Source organism: Acomys minous, assembly GCF_964271855.1.
Source record: "Acomys minous genome assembly, chromosome: 9".
Lineage (NCBI taxonomy): Eukaryota > Metazoa > Chordata > Mammalia > Rodentia > Muridae > Acomys > Acomys minous.
The window spans coordinates 68173429-68191364 of record NC_140490.1 but is presented as its reverse complement, the minus strand read 5'-3'; the positions used below and the strand labels follow the sequence as shown (position 1 = coordinate 68191364).

General features: G+C 41.6%; 1 protein-coding gene across 5 annotated transcripts in view; it reads left to right on the top strand.

Moving 5' to 3' along the window:
• The window catches only part of LOC311604310 (cytidine monophosphate-N-acetylneuraminic acid hydroxylase), a 123328-nt gene that overhangs the window by 42090 nt on the left and 63302 nt on the right, over positions 1–17936 (top strand). Inside the window, exon 1 of one of the 5 annotated variants that reach the window (XM_084794054.1) lies at positions 6013–6040. The exons of the other annotated variants lie outside the window; for them this stretch is intronic. The gene's annotated coding sequence lies outside the window, so the exon portion shown is untranslated. Of the gene's footprint in view, positions 1–6012; positions 6041–17936 lie in introns of those variants that run through there. 5 annotated transcript variants of the gene reach the window in all.

Sequence of the window (17936 nt, the reverse complement as noted above, 5' to 3'; positions counted from 1 at the left end):
TATTAGTATAGGTATATTTATGGGACAAGCAAGGTGTACAAATTATACAGGGCTCTGCCTGCATGTACACCGACAGGCCAGAAGAGGGCATTAGATCTCTAAGCTGTATTAAAGGATGTCATGTTATAAGGACCAGGTACCCCTTAAGATTCCCTTGTTATATTGTCAGATCTAATCTTTATAAGTTTTGTCGGTAACCATATTTTTTCACTCCCTGTGGAGACATATGACTATCCACGACCCTATCTCAAAACTATTGTAGGTTGTCATTTCATAGTTGACAAATCTTTATAGAAAATTGGTTGTCCTAATTCCCCAGTTTTTTTTCTATCACTCAATGTCTCTCAGCTGCTGTTGTCCCTTCATCATTAACATTAAGAAAATTTAGTCAACAAAGCATTATTTAATTGGTCCCTGGGGGTTTTACCCTTCCCTTTTGTTTAATAAGCATTTCTTTTAAGGTATGATTAGCTCTTTCCACAACTACTTGCTCTGTGGGGTTGTGAGGCATACCAGTAATGTGTTTTATATTATAATATAAATAATTTTTTCATCTTAAGGGACACATATGCAGGAGCATTATCAGTCTTAATTGTGCAAGTATTTCCATAACATTATTTCCAATAAATGACTAATTACATAGTCAGCCCTTTCAGAACTTAAGGCCTTTGCCCATCAAAAACCTAAATATGTATCGATGGTATGATGCACATATCTTATCTTTCCAAATTCTGCAAAGTGAAACATATCCATCTGTCATATTTTATTCCTTTCGGTGCCTCTAGGTTTAATTCCAGCAGGTAGTGGGATTTTTTATTATAGAAAGAATATGTAGGACGCCTGTTAATTATTTTTTCTGGCTTGTTGCCAAGTGGTAGGGAATCTTTTCTTCAAACCCTTACCATTAACATGATGTTTTTAAATGAAATTTTGAGACTTTGAATACATTTCCTATTAATAATTTGTTGATGTCTTCATTTCCTTGTGCCAATGGACCTGGTAACCTGTATGAGATCGAATATGAGTAATATACCAGGGATAGTTTCTATCTCTGATGACCTGTTGCAGTTCTATAAATAATGTAGTTAATTCTGAGTTATCAGGAGTAAATTCAGCAGTTTCTATATGCAAAACAACTCTTTCTACATATTGAAAGTTAGTGATTATATTAAGAGATTTAGGAAAATCAAACAATACCATAAAGGATTGCAAGCAATTTTGATTTTTGAACTGAGGTAAATGGGCTTTTAATCACCTTACTTGTTTCATCAGACTTATAACCAGCCATACGTGACTTATTTGCATCAGTGTAGAAAGTGGGTGCCCCTGGAATCGGTGACCTCTTAACAATACTTGGAAGGATCCAATTAGTTCTTTTAATAAACTGTATATGTTTGTTTTTGGGGTATCTATTGTTAATGTCTCCCAAATAGCTACTACAAGCTCTTTGCCACTCTTCACTAATTACCCATAATGACATAATGTCAGAATCAGTAAGAGGCACTATGATTTCCACCCGCTCTATCCCTGACAATTGGCTCAATCTTATTCTTTCCTTTGTAATCAATTCAGAAATCTTTTCTGTGTATGTTTTCAATTTTTGCTTTGTTTATTTGCCGAGAATATCCATACTGTGAATATGTCTTCCCTTTGCATACGAAGCCCAGTAGGAGAACGTTTTGAAGGCATAATAATTAGAATGCAACCAAGTTTAGGATCAATTCTGTCCACATAAGCCTTTTGCTGTTCTTGCTCTACTAGAATTAACTCCTTTCCTGCTTCAGCTGTTAGACACCTTGGACTGTTTAAATCTGAATCCCCTTGTAATGTTTGAAACAAGTTACTTAACTCATAGGCAGCTAGTCCAGTTGTAGGCCTTCACCAATTAATATCGCCCATTAATTTTTGAAAATCATTAAGTTTGTAATTGATCTCTATGGATGTGTACCTTTTGTGGTAGAATTTTTAGTTCAGTTATTTTATAACTTAAATAGGTGACTGAGTCTCCTCTTTGTGTTTTTTTCTACAGCAATCTGTAATCTCCAGCATGGCAGAATTTTTTTGTGTTTCCTTAAACATTTTTTCTAAAACATTAGGATCAGAATTGGCCAGCAGAATATCATCCATGTAATGGTAAATGATAGATTGAGGAAACTGCATATGAATTATTTCTAATGGTCGTTGCACAAATATTGGCATAAGGTTGGGCTATTCAACATTCCCTATGGCAGTACCTTCCAGTGGTATCTCTTCATTGGAGCATTACTTTTCAGAGTAGGTACTGAGAAAGCAATCCTCTCCCTGTCCTTCTCATGCAGAAGTATTGTGAGAAAACAATCTTTTAAATCAATTGCAATTATGTGCTAAGACTTAACAAAGAATGCAAAGGAATTCCAGAGTGAACTGGACCCATTGGTTGAATCACCTTGTTCACTGCCCTCAAATCCTTTATCATCCTCCATCCACCTGATTTCTTATACAAACACAAGGGAATTCCGGGGGCTGGAAGATTCTTCTGTGTGTTGAGCCTCCAGCTGCTCTTTCCCTAAACAGTGAAGTACCTGTAAATTTTCTTTTATTAAGGGCCACTGCTCCTGCCATACAGGTCTGTTTGAAATCCATTTAGGGACAGGGCTGTTGGTATCTCAGCAGTGGTCACTCTCATAAATTTGGATACTCTAAACCTGAGAAGTTCTGAGGTTGGACAATGGGCATAGCTTGTGGTTGCTCTTGATTACTTGTATCAATGCCTTTCCCAGAAGCATGTACCATTTTTTCCTTAGTTTAAACACTGTCTATCTCTGTAATTGCAGGAATATTAATCTGAGTATCCCATTGTTGTAAAAGATCTCTTCCCCATAGATTTATGGGTATGTCAGCCACATAGGGTCTCAGCTTCCCTGTCTGCCCTTCTGGTCCCACACACTCAAGCCACCACTTTGTTTTATTTGACATAATTTGCCAATTCCTATAATTTCTACATATACCTTCTGAAGTGGCCAATTCGGATTTGAATACTTTTGAAACATGATTGGCACATCTGCTTCTCTGTCCACCAAGCCTTCTATTTTAACACCATTCATTTGCATAATTAATTTAGCTCTCTGATCATTAATCATTGTTTTCTAGAACACGTTTCCCTGTACTCTCGAATGTTCCTGTTCTTTCCACTGGAGTGGCCTTGCTCTTAATGTTAGGAAACAATAACAGTTGAACAATTCTATCCCTGACATTAAGTTTTATTTCCTTTTTTACACACACCATGATTTTTATTTCCTCCTTACAGTCCCCATCTATAATATCGGGATGCAAAATGAGACCATGAGAAATCAGCCCACTTCTTCCTAGAACCATTCCCACTGCACTCGAAGGCAAAGGACCAAAAATACCACTACTCAATTTGTAACACACAACCTGTGGAGATAGGGTAGGAGATATAGATCAGATTAGATCACTGAAACTCAATTCCCATTTTCCTGGAAGTCTGTTACTTCTGGACTGGCCAGGGGAATTCTGCTGTTGGTGGGGCCCTAAGCTGGTGGGTTCCTCCTGCCGTTCCTGTTGGCAAGATATTGCCTTGCACATCTCTTTTAGATTAACAATCCCTAGACCAATGTTTTATTTTCCCACAGCGACTACAGTATCCTGGAAGTCTTGGCATCTCATTACCATCATGGCCAGAAACTCCTTGTTCTCTCCTACAAGTTATGTTTTCTTCCGGGTTATTGTGCTGGTTATTCTGAGGTCTGGGATTTCTATCTCTACAGTTTCTTTGCACATGACCAATTTTACCACAATTAAAGCACCGAGTATTGTGATATCTGGGTCCTCTGGCTATAGCTTGTCCTACAATATTGTTTTGATACTCCTGAGAGTTAATATTAACTGTCTCCTTTACCCAGTCATCTCATGGAGCTCCTCTTTCCTTTAATGGTCTAATTTCCCTCTTACATTTAGTATTTGCATTCTCATAAGCCATGATAAGTTTTAATGGCTGTTTGGTCTCAGAATCTGGTAACACTCTATCCATAGTGGATCCTAATCTCTGAAAAAATTCTGTGAAGGCTTCCCCAGGTCCTTGAAATACTTTAGTAAATGGAATGGTTGTCTTAGCAGCTTCTTCTACCAGCTCCCAAGCTCTCAAGGCTGCAATATGACATTGTTCAATCACTCCATCTTCACATTGGATTTGTTCTCGTAACTTAGTATATGGTCCTTCACCAAGCAATTGATCTCTATTAACATGTATCTCCTTTGTCCTATTTTCTTGCTCTGTTCTTATGGCCTCGGTTCGCCACCACGATAACCACTGTAACTGTTGTGCTGCTGCTTCTAATACCACTGAAACTAAAATTTTCCGATCTTGGGGAACAAGTCTATTCTGTGTGGCCCAGCTGTTTAACATTTGTTCAATGAAAATAGAGTGCATACCATATTTGACGATGGATTTCTTAAGATGTTTTAAATCCATCATGTCTACAGGACCCCATGCCATTTCATCATAACCCTGAGCACCATTTTGAGTGGGGCATGTCTTATAGTGACTGGAAAAGCTGAAGGTGTCTGAGCAACTCTGGGGGTGTCCTCCATCGACGCTTTGGTCTGTTTGCCTTCCTTTTCCTCTGGCTTCTGATCTTCTTCACACTTTTAAAATCAAAGGTGCTTTCTGCCTTTCCAGCCCTTCCAGTTTTCCCTGCATTTTCTTCATCTGTTCAGTGAAATCTATAATTCTTTCCAAAATGATAGAATCTATCAACATTTCCTGTTTTCCTATCTTACCAGACTTTCTTTTAATCCTTCTAAGAAAAGAATATAATAAAAGGACAAAGAAGAAACAGAAAATTCCCTCTAAGTATAGAGCAAGAAGGAGTTTTGCAACGGTAGTTGCGATTTTGCTGATACGCTGAAACAACATTTCTGTATCTTTGAAATCTTCCTTCATACCATTAGAAATTACCGAACCCATCATGCCCCATGTTGAGTGCCAATTGTTGCCTCTTGTTTTCTTATCAATTAGATGTTATTATACAACCCAACTATCCTATACAGGAAGGAAAAAAGGTTAAGGAGAACAAGAATAAACCTTCCAGGAATCAGTTCCGAGGGGCAAATTCCTTAGCATGTCCGGGCCTGTGTGCAGATTCTCTCTCAGAATGAAGCAATTGGCACCACCACAGCCTTCTCTCTCTGCTCTCTGCTGCTTCTCCCATTCTTCCAGCAGCCCCCAGTCTCTCCTCTGGTTCCCTTCTCCCCTTGAGGGTCAATTTGCAACACGATAGCCAATAGCCCGGTTGGACTCTCTGGTTCTTTTCCCCAATTCTGGAGACAGGGTGGCTCCTCTCAGTCCATCACAGTGCCCATCTCAGTGGGGTCTCTGCAGTGTTTCCAAGGGGCTAAGCTTTCACCTGGGGCCAACCCCGCCAAGATTGTCCTCACCTGAGGCAAGGCCTGCCATCCTTGCCCACTTTCTGCCTAGAACTAATTCCATGACCCAGAAAGGCAGATAACTTTCTCTGTGATAAAGCAAACACTAATCCTTTTCATGATAAAACCAAAGAGGTTTACAGTAGCCTAGTTTTAATACAGATGAGGACAATAGTCAAGGGTGGATTACAGTCTCCTTAGTGTTTTATTCTCTTACTGTATAACACCTACTCACGCACGCACACAAACACACCCTGTAGCTCTGACTTGGCATAGCATTTGGTTTATCTAAAGTTTCTAATCCCCTTCCTTGTGTCTAATGGGTGGAGCTGGCGGGGAGGAGCAGTGTATATGGCAGGCACATCGAGATAAGCAACAGTTTACAGCTTGCTCAGCATCTGTGTCTCCAGAGGAACATTGACTCCCCAGCTATGCTTTCGTAATTGCTTTTGAAAAGACTTCCTGGCTGCATGAAAATCAAATAAAAAGTGTCATCAAGCTGCATCCTGGCTGGCTTGAACCATCATTTAAAAGAAGATCTGGCCCTGGGCCTTTTGATGGTCCCTGACCAGCTGCTCTGATGCTGTGGCCCTTTTCTACTCAGAAAGGAGTCAAGGTATGCCTTATGTTGGATTGCCATGTAGCCTAAGCGGGCCTCAACCCGCTGTGTAGCCCGTGTAACTGAGGATCAGCTTGAACGCCTACTTCTCCCGGCTTCCATATCTGCAGCCCTGGGGTTACAGGTGCACCTCACCACATCAGCTTAAAGGGTTTACTTTCTTAATAGTTTGTCTTTAGTCTTCTGTGCCCAGATGGAAGAACTGAGGATTCTTGGTGGCAGAGTTAATGACACTCAACTTACCTTTGACGATACAGCAGTGTGTCTACCTTAGTGACAGCGGGTTGGTGCTTGTGGGGAGGGTCTGCTTTGTCCACACTTTGTCTGCATGCTGTCTTCCAGAGCCTGCTCTCTCAATGCATATGCACTATCCACGCTCACTGGTCACTCTCTGGGCACGTCTTTTAGCTTTCATCAGCTGCCGGCAGATCTTTAAGGCCCCAGACATCTCCTTCTATGGATATTTTAGTACTTGTTGCTTTGCTCAGTCAGGAGCATAGTAAATGTCACAGCCAAGAGAGCTTCTGATCAGTGAGGGTTCCAGGGCTCAGAGAGTGTAGCATCGGGACCTGGGGTTGTTCTGGCTTAGGAGGTAAATGAAACTCACGGGTCCAAAGAACTCAGAAGAGGATAGGAGGGTCATGGGTTCTTGGCCAGTTTTGACAACATGATGAGACGTCTGTTCTCAAATGCTGAATGCTTCCCAGGATAAGGTTTATCAGAACAATTTGCCACCTGCCTTCTCTTTCTGTTGGGGAATAGTAAACACAATACAGATAACCTTTGGACCACTCCCTAGCCAGTATTTGGGGGTACCATCTGTTATAACCTTGGACTCTAGAATGCCAAATGTAACATTTTGCTAAGTTTCAGTTTTTCAAATAAGCATGCAATTGTTGTGAAGATACCTCAGGGTTTAAATCCCAGGATCCTGAGGAAGTTTTGTGGGAATCACCTATGTGGGCAATGCTCACCAATTATTCCAACCGTTTATTAAAATCCTTTTGTGTGTCAGGCTTGCGGAAGTATGGTGTACACATATGGTCGACAGTGTTCTAGGAAATAGGGAAATTCATAAACATCAGAGTTAAAAAGAAATGATGACTTTTGCTATGTCACACGAAGGGAGAGGCCGTGGTGCTGTGAGAGTGTCATCCCTAGGGTGGAGAGGTGACTCTTGAAAGAAACACAGAAGCTGTGAAACTGTATGTATGTATGCATGTATGTATGTACGTACTTATCTGTGTGGGTGTGGGTGTGCAGGTACATATACTCTCAAAGGCCAGGAGAGGGCAACAGGTTCTTAGCCAATCCCTTTGAGACAGGGTTTCTCCTTGAATCTAGGGCTTCTGTCTTCTTGATGAGGCTGGAAGCCAGTGAGTCCGGCAACAATGCTACCTCTGCCCCACTCAGAGCTGGGGTTATCTGGCATACAGTTTATTATATGAGTTCTGGGATCTGAACTCCAGGCCTTATGGTTGCACAGTAAGCTCTCTTAACCACTAAGCCATCTCTTTAGCCCCTACTCCTCATTCTTGAGAGGCTAGGGGGATGGAGATTAGTCTTCCACGACTACTTGAGAGTGGATGGACACTGTGTCATCCTCCTTAGAGTAACACTCCCCTGCTGCTAAAGTTAGATGATCTTACAATCACAACTGACTCCATAGCCTGACTTCCTTTTGTAATTGTTTTAGTACAGTGGTTTAAAGTGCATCAAATTTTAGCTGAGTCCTGAATAAAATTAGAAAATTGACATTCTTAATTTAAATTACTCCCCCCTTCAAATATATACTTAATGTCTGGGGAAATTCAATGCAAAACAGGCAAACAGGCCAACTGATAGGGTACAACAAAAAGGAAACTTATTTTAGTGTCTTCGGATACAAACTGATACAAATGTAATTTTAGGCTCTAACTACAAAGAACAGAATCAGGCAGGAGACTAAAACAGACAACAGGCTGCTTAGAAATTATTATTATTATTATTATTATTATTATTATTATTATTATTATTATTATTATTATTATATTTTTAATGTGAGTTTCTGTCTCTGTTTATAGAGCTAGATGTTGTTAGATTCACTTGAGTCTATTTTTTTAAAAACTGTAAATTTGGCATGCAAAGAAAGGGGTTTCTTCCTGGCATTTTCATTCGTATAGTCTGTTCTCATTTGTGTTCTTGGCACTCTGTCCCCACCCTGGGGCCCACTTCTTCCTCCAGATGGCTGTCTTCCTTCTTCCCAGAGTCTGTCTTCTGCTTTCAGTTCCCGTGTTTCTTAATACACCCAAATATATTTTGTCCTTTTTGTATAATTTAAGAAGCTAAGAGCAAAGTTGAACTTAATGTTTCCCTAGCTTTCTTCCTCCCTTGAGATCTCTTCCTTCCCTCTCATGATCCCCTTTCTATTTTAACACACACACACACACACACACACACACACACACACACACACACACACACTTTTTGGGTTTTGGGCCTCTTTATATAGTATGATGAACCCTGAACTGGCTTCTTCCTTCTAAGTTCCCTCCGTCATGGGAACTGCAGGGTGACTTCCAGCAAGACTGCTTGCTGTCTCTCTCTCCCTCCCGCCCCTCCTCTTTCTCTCTCCCCCTCAATCCTCTTCAGCCACCCTTTTGATGTTAGCAACCACAACAAGCATCTCTACCATAAAGAGCATCTCTACCATGATGAGCATCTCTACCATAAAGAGCATCTCTACCATAACGAGCATCTCTACCATAACGAGCATCTCTACCATAAAGAGCATCTCTACCAGCCAGGAAAGGAGAGCATCACAGTCCACAGCAGGGCTTCTGTGGATTCCAGGAGCACTCAGAGACCCAAGGTAGCTTCTCAGAATTGGAATTGCTGTCTGTTAGAGTCCTCCTTTGAATTGCTCGGTCTTATGGTTCTGTCCTATCCACTTTACTGATTTATATAAGGATAAAATCTTGTTCTATCATATGGAAGTGACACAAACTTTTCGTTCTCTAGCTGGGTATGGTAGTGCAACTATTCCAGAGGCTGTGACAAGGAGATCCTTAGCTCCAGGGAAGGTTGGGCAATTTCCTGAGATCCTATTTCAACATTAAAAATAAAATAAAACAGTGGCAGAGCACTTGCCTAACACAAAGACCCCAGTTCAACATTTAGTACCACACACACACACACACACACACACAAATCTTTATTTCCACTTTAAAATTTTTCTTAGCAAAAATGCATTCTCTATCACTAACTGGCTTCTTTTATTTTTCACAGTTATCTTTTTTAATTTTTAAAAAATTTTTATATAGTGTCTCAGGTTGGCCTTGAACTCACAAACTTCCTACTTCTGCCTCCTGAGTGCTGGGATTATGAATGTGCGCTACCAAGCCTTGCAGAAAACAAATTCTTTGGCTATTGTTGTTGTTGTTATTATTATTACTATATTTTGATAACTTGAAACAAGACAAGGTTATTTGGGAAGAGGGAAAACTATTTGAGCAACTGCCTCTATCAGATTGGTCTGTGAGCAAGACTGAGGCATATTTTCTTGATTAATGATGTGGATATGCCTCCTCCCCCCTCCCCCCCCCCACTATGGGCATCTGGTCCTGGGATCTATAACAAAGCAAGGTGAGCAAGCCATAAGGAGCAAGGTGCTATGCAGCACTCCTCCATGGCCTCTGCATCTGCTCCTGCCTCCAGGTTCCTACCTTGAGTTCCTGCTCTGATGTCCTTGAGTGATGGGCTACACAGCTGTAAGCTGAAATAAGCTCCTTTAAGCCAATCTGCTCTTGGTCAAGGCTTTAGCACAGCAACAGAGAGCAAACTAAGGCAACATGCATGAATTCCATGTGACTGTGACAGAAAAAGAGTTTTTCTAAAGTAGAGTGATGAAAAACAGGACAGAGGTACACATGCTCAGCTCCTGCCTTGTTCTGAGGCTGCCCTTATGTTTACACAATGGAACAGTGTTTGAGGAACTCACTATGTAGACTAGCTGGATTGCAACTCATAGAGATCCTCTTGTCTCAGCCTCCTGGGTGCTGGGATAAAAGGTGCGTGCCACCAGGATATCTTGTGCAATTAATTTTTAAATGCTCAGTTAAATGTTGAAAGTCCCATTTTGCTGCCAGCTCGGTAGCGGTGGCACAGCTAAGTGACCCTCAGGATCCCTGTGGTTCTGTGGCTGTCTCCATGGCTGGCAAACAGCATGTGGGCATTGCCTGCAGCCTCATTGCCCGGAGCTGGCCCTACTATGTTTCTGGTGGCCCTGGACATCAAGCTCTGTCACCTTTGACTTTCCACATGCCGCACATCGGATGTGCTCTCTTCTCAGTGCAAAACTCAGGGTGAACATGAGCGAATAGTGATAGAAAAACGTTATCGCAACAGTGGGTGGCAGGCAGCGGTTCTCCAGGGCAGCCATTAGGAGAGGCGTGTGTTGTCAGACTCAAGTTGAGACCCAATTGAAAAAGCCAGTAGAATTTAGTGCTCGGAGAGTGTGACTGCTGCTGGTGAACTCTCCTCTCTCAGGAGAGGTAACTGTTCTAACGAAGCGTTTGCAGAATGCCTGTTATGAAGTTGGTTGGCTGATCAAGAGGACACCGCGGGTCCATTCAGAACTGGGAGAATGAATTGGTGAAGGAAGCACACAAGAAACTCATAAAATCCAGCGGGGAGTTGGCCATTCCACACCCCCCCACACACATAAGCTAGACAGAAGTAACTTGTGTTGTAACATGTGAAGTAACATGCTTGTGTTAAAATAGTGGTGCTAAATGATCTTTAGCAGTGTGTGTGTGTGTGTGTGTGTGTGTGTGTGTGTGTGTGTGTGTGTGTCCAGCTCTCAATAGTGTTGCTGGGGAAAAAAATCCCCCAACTTCTTGCTGGAGGGGCAGATGAACACTGTGCATTTCTTTTTGATAATGACCTTAGGCTTGGTATGTGGACCAGGGACTTAGCTTTGCTCTTCAGAATTCATGGTATTACCTACAGTAAAAAGTGCTCATGTAGGAGAGGCAGGGGTATGCAGACTGCGGAAGGAAAACCAAAACAGGAGACAGTGCTGAGTGTAGAACACACGATGCAAAACACAGTGTCCAACAGTGAGTACACATCTCTCTCCCTCATTGCACTAGTGGTTTGACAGATGGGATGATCAGGCAAAACACCGGCTGACTAAAGTGGACAGAGGCTGAGGCCTGATGGATCCTGGCTTGGGAGGGACTGGACACATGTTTCCACTGGCTGTTGGGATACCTGGGAACAAGGGCCTGGAATAGAAATCTTATATGACAAGTAACAGGCTTTCCTCCCTCCCTCCCTCCCTCCCTCCTTCCTCTTTCTCCTTTCCTTTCTTCCCCTCTCCTCTCTCCTGCTCATTGTCTCAATCTTCCTTCTCTACCAAACACAGTGGACAGAGGACCAAATCCTGTTGTCTGTAGGAATGGTTCCGAAGCAAGAATCTATAGCTGTATTTTTTAAACCTTATGCCAGAACTCTCAGGTGGCCGATGGTGCCACCGTCCCATCTGGCAGTACTAGAGTCAAGTGTCAACACACATGCATTGCTTGAGCCCAGCGGCTTCTGCATCTGTGTAACTGCCCCTCTCATGAATGTGAAGAGACTGAAGAAGCAATACTGAGTAAGCTAGTATGATCGCCTGCCGTCTAGACCAGTGCGGTGATCAGACTCAATGTGCTCCCAAGGGGGACAAATCGAACCAGGATTCACCTGAAAGAGGGAGTGGAGATTGAAAGTGGGGTACAGAGATGCGAGAAATTATGAGTCAATTCTGGACATTTCTGATCAAGACTCTCTTTAATGCTCATGAGTAAGACTATATATAGCAAGGCCAATAGAATCAATTCTAATCCCACTCTCCCTAGCACCCAGGCAAGAATACAATGGCCTGAATAGCTCCCTGTAAGAACTTCCTATTTCTCTGAATAACTTCCTGTAAGAACTTCCTTAATCCTCTGGGTGGTTCCCAGTAGGGACTTCCCTACTTCTTTCAAAGGTAAATATTCCAAGAATAGCCTAGAACACAAGACCTCCTTCAGCAAAGGTGGACAACTCAAAGGTCCCAGGGTGCAGCCTAAGCATGGGATTTCTAACATGGCAGAATTCAGTATGGCTCCCCACATGACTGTAAATGAAGAGAGCCAAGAACTGTAGCTGAGATAAAGGAGGGATTAAGCGGGTTACGGAGTAGAGGAAACCCAATACTCTATAGATAACTTGAGAGAAACACAGAGGAAGAGAATCATATTGTCTCTTTAGTACAGTTCTACCAGGATCCCAGAAGGGTGGATCTACCTTGTGGACCATCGCCACTGTTGCTTTAAGAGCCCAACAAAATGAATGAGAGCTTTGGGTTGCCCACATCTCTCTTTATGTGCTGTTTTTCTCTCTGCAAAGGTCTTTTGATCATCTTCTGGTTGAATTTCTTTCTGACTCTCAAGTCTAATTCTTTCACTTTTTAGTTATTGTTATTTTTTTAACCATTTAATACACAGCGATGGTACATACTTCTACACATGTATATAACATAGTCAAATTGGGATAGTTGTTTTATCCACCGATACTTATTATTACTCTGTAGAACATGCATTCACACCTTCTAACTACTTTGAGGTATAGATGTTGTTGTTAATGCAGTCACTGTGCTGCAGAACACTAGGACACATGTCTCCCATCTGACTATAACGTTGTGCCCATCACCTAACCTCTCTGTTATCCCCTTTCCTTCACACTCTCATCCTCTGCCGCCCATTCTTCTGCTTTGTATTTAGCTCTATACATGGGAGAGACCATGCAGTGTCTGTACTTCTGTGATAGCTCTTTTCACTTAGCACAATGCTCTCCAGGTTCCTTAGGCTAATGACAGAACTCCATCTTGTTTACAGAGTTAATAATATTCTACTGTGTGTGTATGTTCCACATTTTCTTTTATATATATATATATATATATATATATATATATATTTTTTTTTTTTTTTTTTTTTTTTTTTTGGTTGTGAGCCTAGCCTTTAACAGCTGAGCCATTTCTTCAGCCCATACCACATTTTCTTAATCCACTCATCCACTAATGGACATTTGGGTTGATTCCACAGCACCAACCAAAAGGTGGCATCACGAAGTCTTTAGATAGTGCCAAGATGGGAAGGGCTCGCTCCTCTGCAGGCCTCTTAAAGCAGGAACCTAAGGCACTCAGTCTTGTGTGGTCATTGAATAGTGGTGACATTTTCTCAGTTCAGAAATCCTTGAAATGAACTCCCTACCTTCTGCTTTGAACAGTCCTATAGTTTAACCTGTTACACTTTTATTTGTAATTAGTATTGAGTTAACCTTTATGTGTCATTTGGGGGAGGGGGTGCAGTTCATCTTTCTCTTGTGTCTATTTAGTTGTCTGGGCACCAGTGGGTGAAAGGACTGTTCATCCTTTGTTGAAAATTAAGGGAGTAATACCCTGGTTCTGTTTCTGAATGCTCGAGTCTGTCCCATCCCTGTATATCTGAACCTTCATGGCTGACTTTGTAGTTTTGTAAGTTTTGAAATTGAGACATGATTCCTGCAGCACTGTCGGTTTTTTTTTTTAATTTTTCCTTCCAGATTACTGTTTAGACTATTTTGAGTTCGATTTGCTAGTTTCCCACATTTGGATAAGAATTGCATTAAATCTGTAGATAAATGTGAGGAGAGCTGACTTCATTCCATGACTATGGCGTGTCTTTCTCTCTTCTCTTAGGTGTTTACTTTCTTTAAACAGTACTTTGTAGTGGTATTTTTTGTGAAACTTACACCTGTTTAATTTTTTAAGATTTATTTATTTTTATTTATGTGTCTGTGTGTATATGGCACACATGTGTAAGTCCCTATAGAGGCCAGAAGAGGGTGTTGGATCCACTGGAGCTGGAGTAGCAGATATGTAGTAAGCTGCTTGCTCAACAAGGGTGCTGGCAACCAACTCCTGGGTTTTTTGTTGTTGTTGTTGTTTATTTTTATTTTTGCTTTTGCTTTTTTTTTTCTCAAGAACAACTGCTTTTAACTGCTAAGCCATCTTTCCCATACTTTATTCTTTTTACTGTGACATTCTGTTGGCTTTAGCAGGTTCTTTTGTTTTTGTTGTTGTTTATGACACTCTTAGAATTTTCTGCAGATAAGGCCATGTTGTCTGCAAGAGTTTTACAGTTCCTTTCAGACATGGATACTTTAGTTTCTTTAGTGCAAGTTTTCTTCCTAGAGCTTCCACTGAAGTGGGACACCAATGTGGAAAGAGAAGGAGTCATCAATTTTTCTCCAGCAATGGAGGATACAGCATTCCCTCTTCAGATATTAATGTCACAAATAGGAGTTTATAGACTACTATAGTCACATTGTAAGAGTTTCTTCCTGATATAAGTTTGTAACCATTTTTTAAGCATGGGAGGGTTTTTCCCCCAGTCTACAGATTTTGTGCTGCCACATGATTATCTTATTATATTGTTACATGAATTTATTTTTAAGAAATTGTTGCATTTGGTTTTGTCAGTGCATGAGTGTGGGCACATGTATACACCATGACAAACAGGTAGGTGTCAGAGGACAACTGTGGGGGTTGGGACTCTCCTGCCTGGGGCCTCAGAGATCAAACTCACATCTTCAGGTTTGGTGGCAAGCACCTTTACCCACTGATCAATTTTATTGTTCCCCTAATTGATTGTCAGATGTTAAACAAAGCTTGTTTTGAGGGGAGCTATGAATCCCATTTGGCACGCAAAGGTATGTGAAAGATTACTATTAATAATTCTATAAATGTTTGCTAGAATTAATCAGTAAAGCCAGTTGGGCTTGGGTTTGACTTTTGGCAGGAAGTTTATTTTATTTGTTTCTGGACCTTTCATGTTGTGGACACACACTTTACAGTGTGCTATATCACAGCTATAGAACTATACTTATGTTTTGCTTTTATACATTTGGCTTTTTATTAACATGTCAACAAAAGAGTGTGGCTACTACTTGCTACCTACATACTTGCTTCCATATTGTGCTTTAACTGATTCATCTATATAACTCTACCACTGACGTTGTAACGTTTTGTTCATATTAGTCAACAATGAATGTTAAATTTGTCCATTGAGGAACTTCATCTGAATAAAATCATAGCATGCATTTCTTCTTTAAAAAACTTTTTATTGATTCTTTGTGAATTTCGCATCATGCACCCCAATCCACTCATCTCCCTGTCCCCTCGTATCTGCCCTCTTCCCTTGCAACCCCACCTCCAAAATAAAAGCACACACAATTAATCAAACAAAACAAAACAAAGCATAGAAAACATCTTGCCATGGAGGTTGTAGTGTGTCGCATGTGTTCCACAGTACGTCCCTCTGTCCACACATCTTCACTTGCAAATGCTCATTGCAATGGGTCGTTGGTCTGGTTCAAGGTCTCTGGCTTCTATGGCACCATCAATATTGGATCCTCACTGGGACTCCTCCGGGTTCTATTCTTGTTGCCCTGCCTTATGGAGATCCTACAGTTTTGGATGGGCAGGACCAGCCCTTCCACACATTCCAACAGGTCACAGATGATGCAGATTTCAGGGTGAACCAACTCAAAATCCTGGATTTGAGCCTGTATGGTAGCTGAGTTGGTCCGCCCACCGGCTCTCCCTTATTGGAACCACCCAGGTGAGCTCTCCAGCACTCATGGCATGCATTTCTATACGTGGTATCCTCTCCCAGTGTGTGGATATTGTTACAAGTCTCTGCAAGTCGTTTAAATTATTTCTTTTCCTACAGAATTCTGTCACATGATACCCTGATATGATTATTTACCTATAAAACCTATACAGCTATTATTTTATTTATTATTTCATTGTTGAATATTTGACCTATTGAACATTCTAATTCAAGTCTAATGTAAACAATGTGGCTGTACATCCTTGTACACATGCCTTGACGGACACATGCACACCCTTATCTAGTTTTGAGACTAGAACAGTATTTTTGCATACCGCTCATTGCTATTGTGTTTATTGTGCTATTTGGTGTATGTGTGTGTCGTAGTTTGTTTCATGTAATTTAGCAGATCTGCAAGCAGGGATTTTCTTTTTTTTTTTCAATATATTATTTAAAATTTTTATTGATTCTTTGGGAAATTCACATCATGTACCCCATCACACTCACTTCCCAGTCTTTCTGTCTGCTCCCCAACCCTTGTGACCTTCCCCCCAACACACACACACACACACACACACACACACACACACACACACACACGCAGTTTGTGGGTATCTATATACTAACCAGAACATGGCCAACTCTCAGTAGCCTGGTCCTTAAATAGAACCGAGTCCTTCCCTTCCTTCGGCCCCACCAGAAGCCACCATTGTGGAGAGCTACACTTCAGCATCCTTATCGTACTTTTTCAGAGTTCTCTTCAGTGGCTTCCTGTTTAGGCTGTTACTTTGTAGGGTAGGGGTTGTCACAGAAGCCTTCCATGTTCTTTTCTCTCAACTGTGTGTCTGCAGTCATTGATATACAACCACAAAAGTAGCTTCCTTGCTCTGTGCAGCCAGTGAGAGCACAGATCATAGACTTCTACATGGTTCCCGGTGACAGCACTGACCAGAAACACAGCCTCTGGCTACCGTGGGACCACAGTGGTAGTGCAGGTCACTCACACCAATATGGCCTCTGGTGGCTGCACCGCCTGAGGACATCAACATGGCTTCATGCTGCAGCACGGACCACGGACATCAGCATGGCCTTCAGTGCTAACACAGCCACAGACATCACCACAGACCCTGGCTGCAGAAGGACCACAGGCCCTGGTCATCACCATGGCAAACATGGAATTTCACAGCATCCTCTTATCGTTTCTTCAATAGCCGTGGGGTCTGTGGTATTGTCCTTTTCATTTCTGATATTAGTTCAACTGGTCCTTTGCTTAAGATGCTTATGATTTTTTTCACCTTTCAGTGGCTCAGAAGTAGCATACATTCTGTAGAAACTCTACTTTGAATTTTGATATTTTCCTAGGCCAGCAGGATACTCTTCCACTGCTGTACAGTGGCCATGGCTCCTGAGCAACCATATAATCAATAGCATAAGCAACTGAGACTCTAGCAGGAGTGTCTAATCTTTTGCACTGGAACATGGCCTTCTTAATACAGTGTGTTGGGCTGTGTTGATAACCGTCTTCGGATGCACGTGGCCCCCAGGCCAGAACTTTGGCATGCCTGGATGGCGTAGCTGCATTGCTACACTATGATGTTCACTAGACTGGATGCATTCAGTGCATTTGACTATACTTTCAGCTTATAGTTGGTTTATCAGTAGTAAAACCATCATGAGTTGAAGACCACCTATATTTTATCTACTTTTCAATAGTTACCAGCTTATTATTTTGCTGTTTGGGTGCTGTGGATTAAACCCAGGGCACATGCTCTCCCAGCAAGCCACATTCCTGCTTGGATGTGCCAACTATTATATATTGATCTCCTGCCTTCAGGTCTGTGTAATTTCACTCAGATCATGACTTTGTTTCCTCTGCCCTGAATCTGCTGCTTCTCTTTTCTTTAGATTCCTAAGGTTAAAAACTTGTATCTTACTTGGGGTTTTATTGCTGGGATAAAATGCCATGACCAAAATCAACTTGGGAGGAACGGGTTTGCTTCAGCTTACATTTCCAACTCCATCCCTGAGGGAGCTCAGAGCAAGAACTCAAGCAGGGCTGTGGGAAGGCAGGGAAGCCTTGAGGGAGGACGTAAAGAGAAAATGAAGTCTTGAATGAAAGCGTATTGTTGACACGGGCATGGCCATGAATGTTGACAGTGTATCTAAGTACTCAGTTTATGCAAATAGCTAAAGCTTAACGAAGTTAGCAAAGACAAAAAGGCTAGACGTTCATA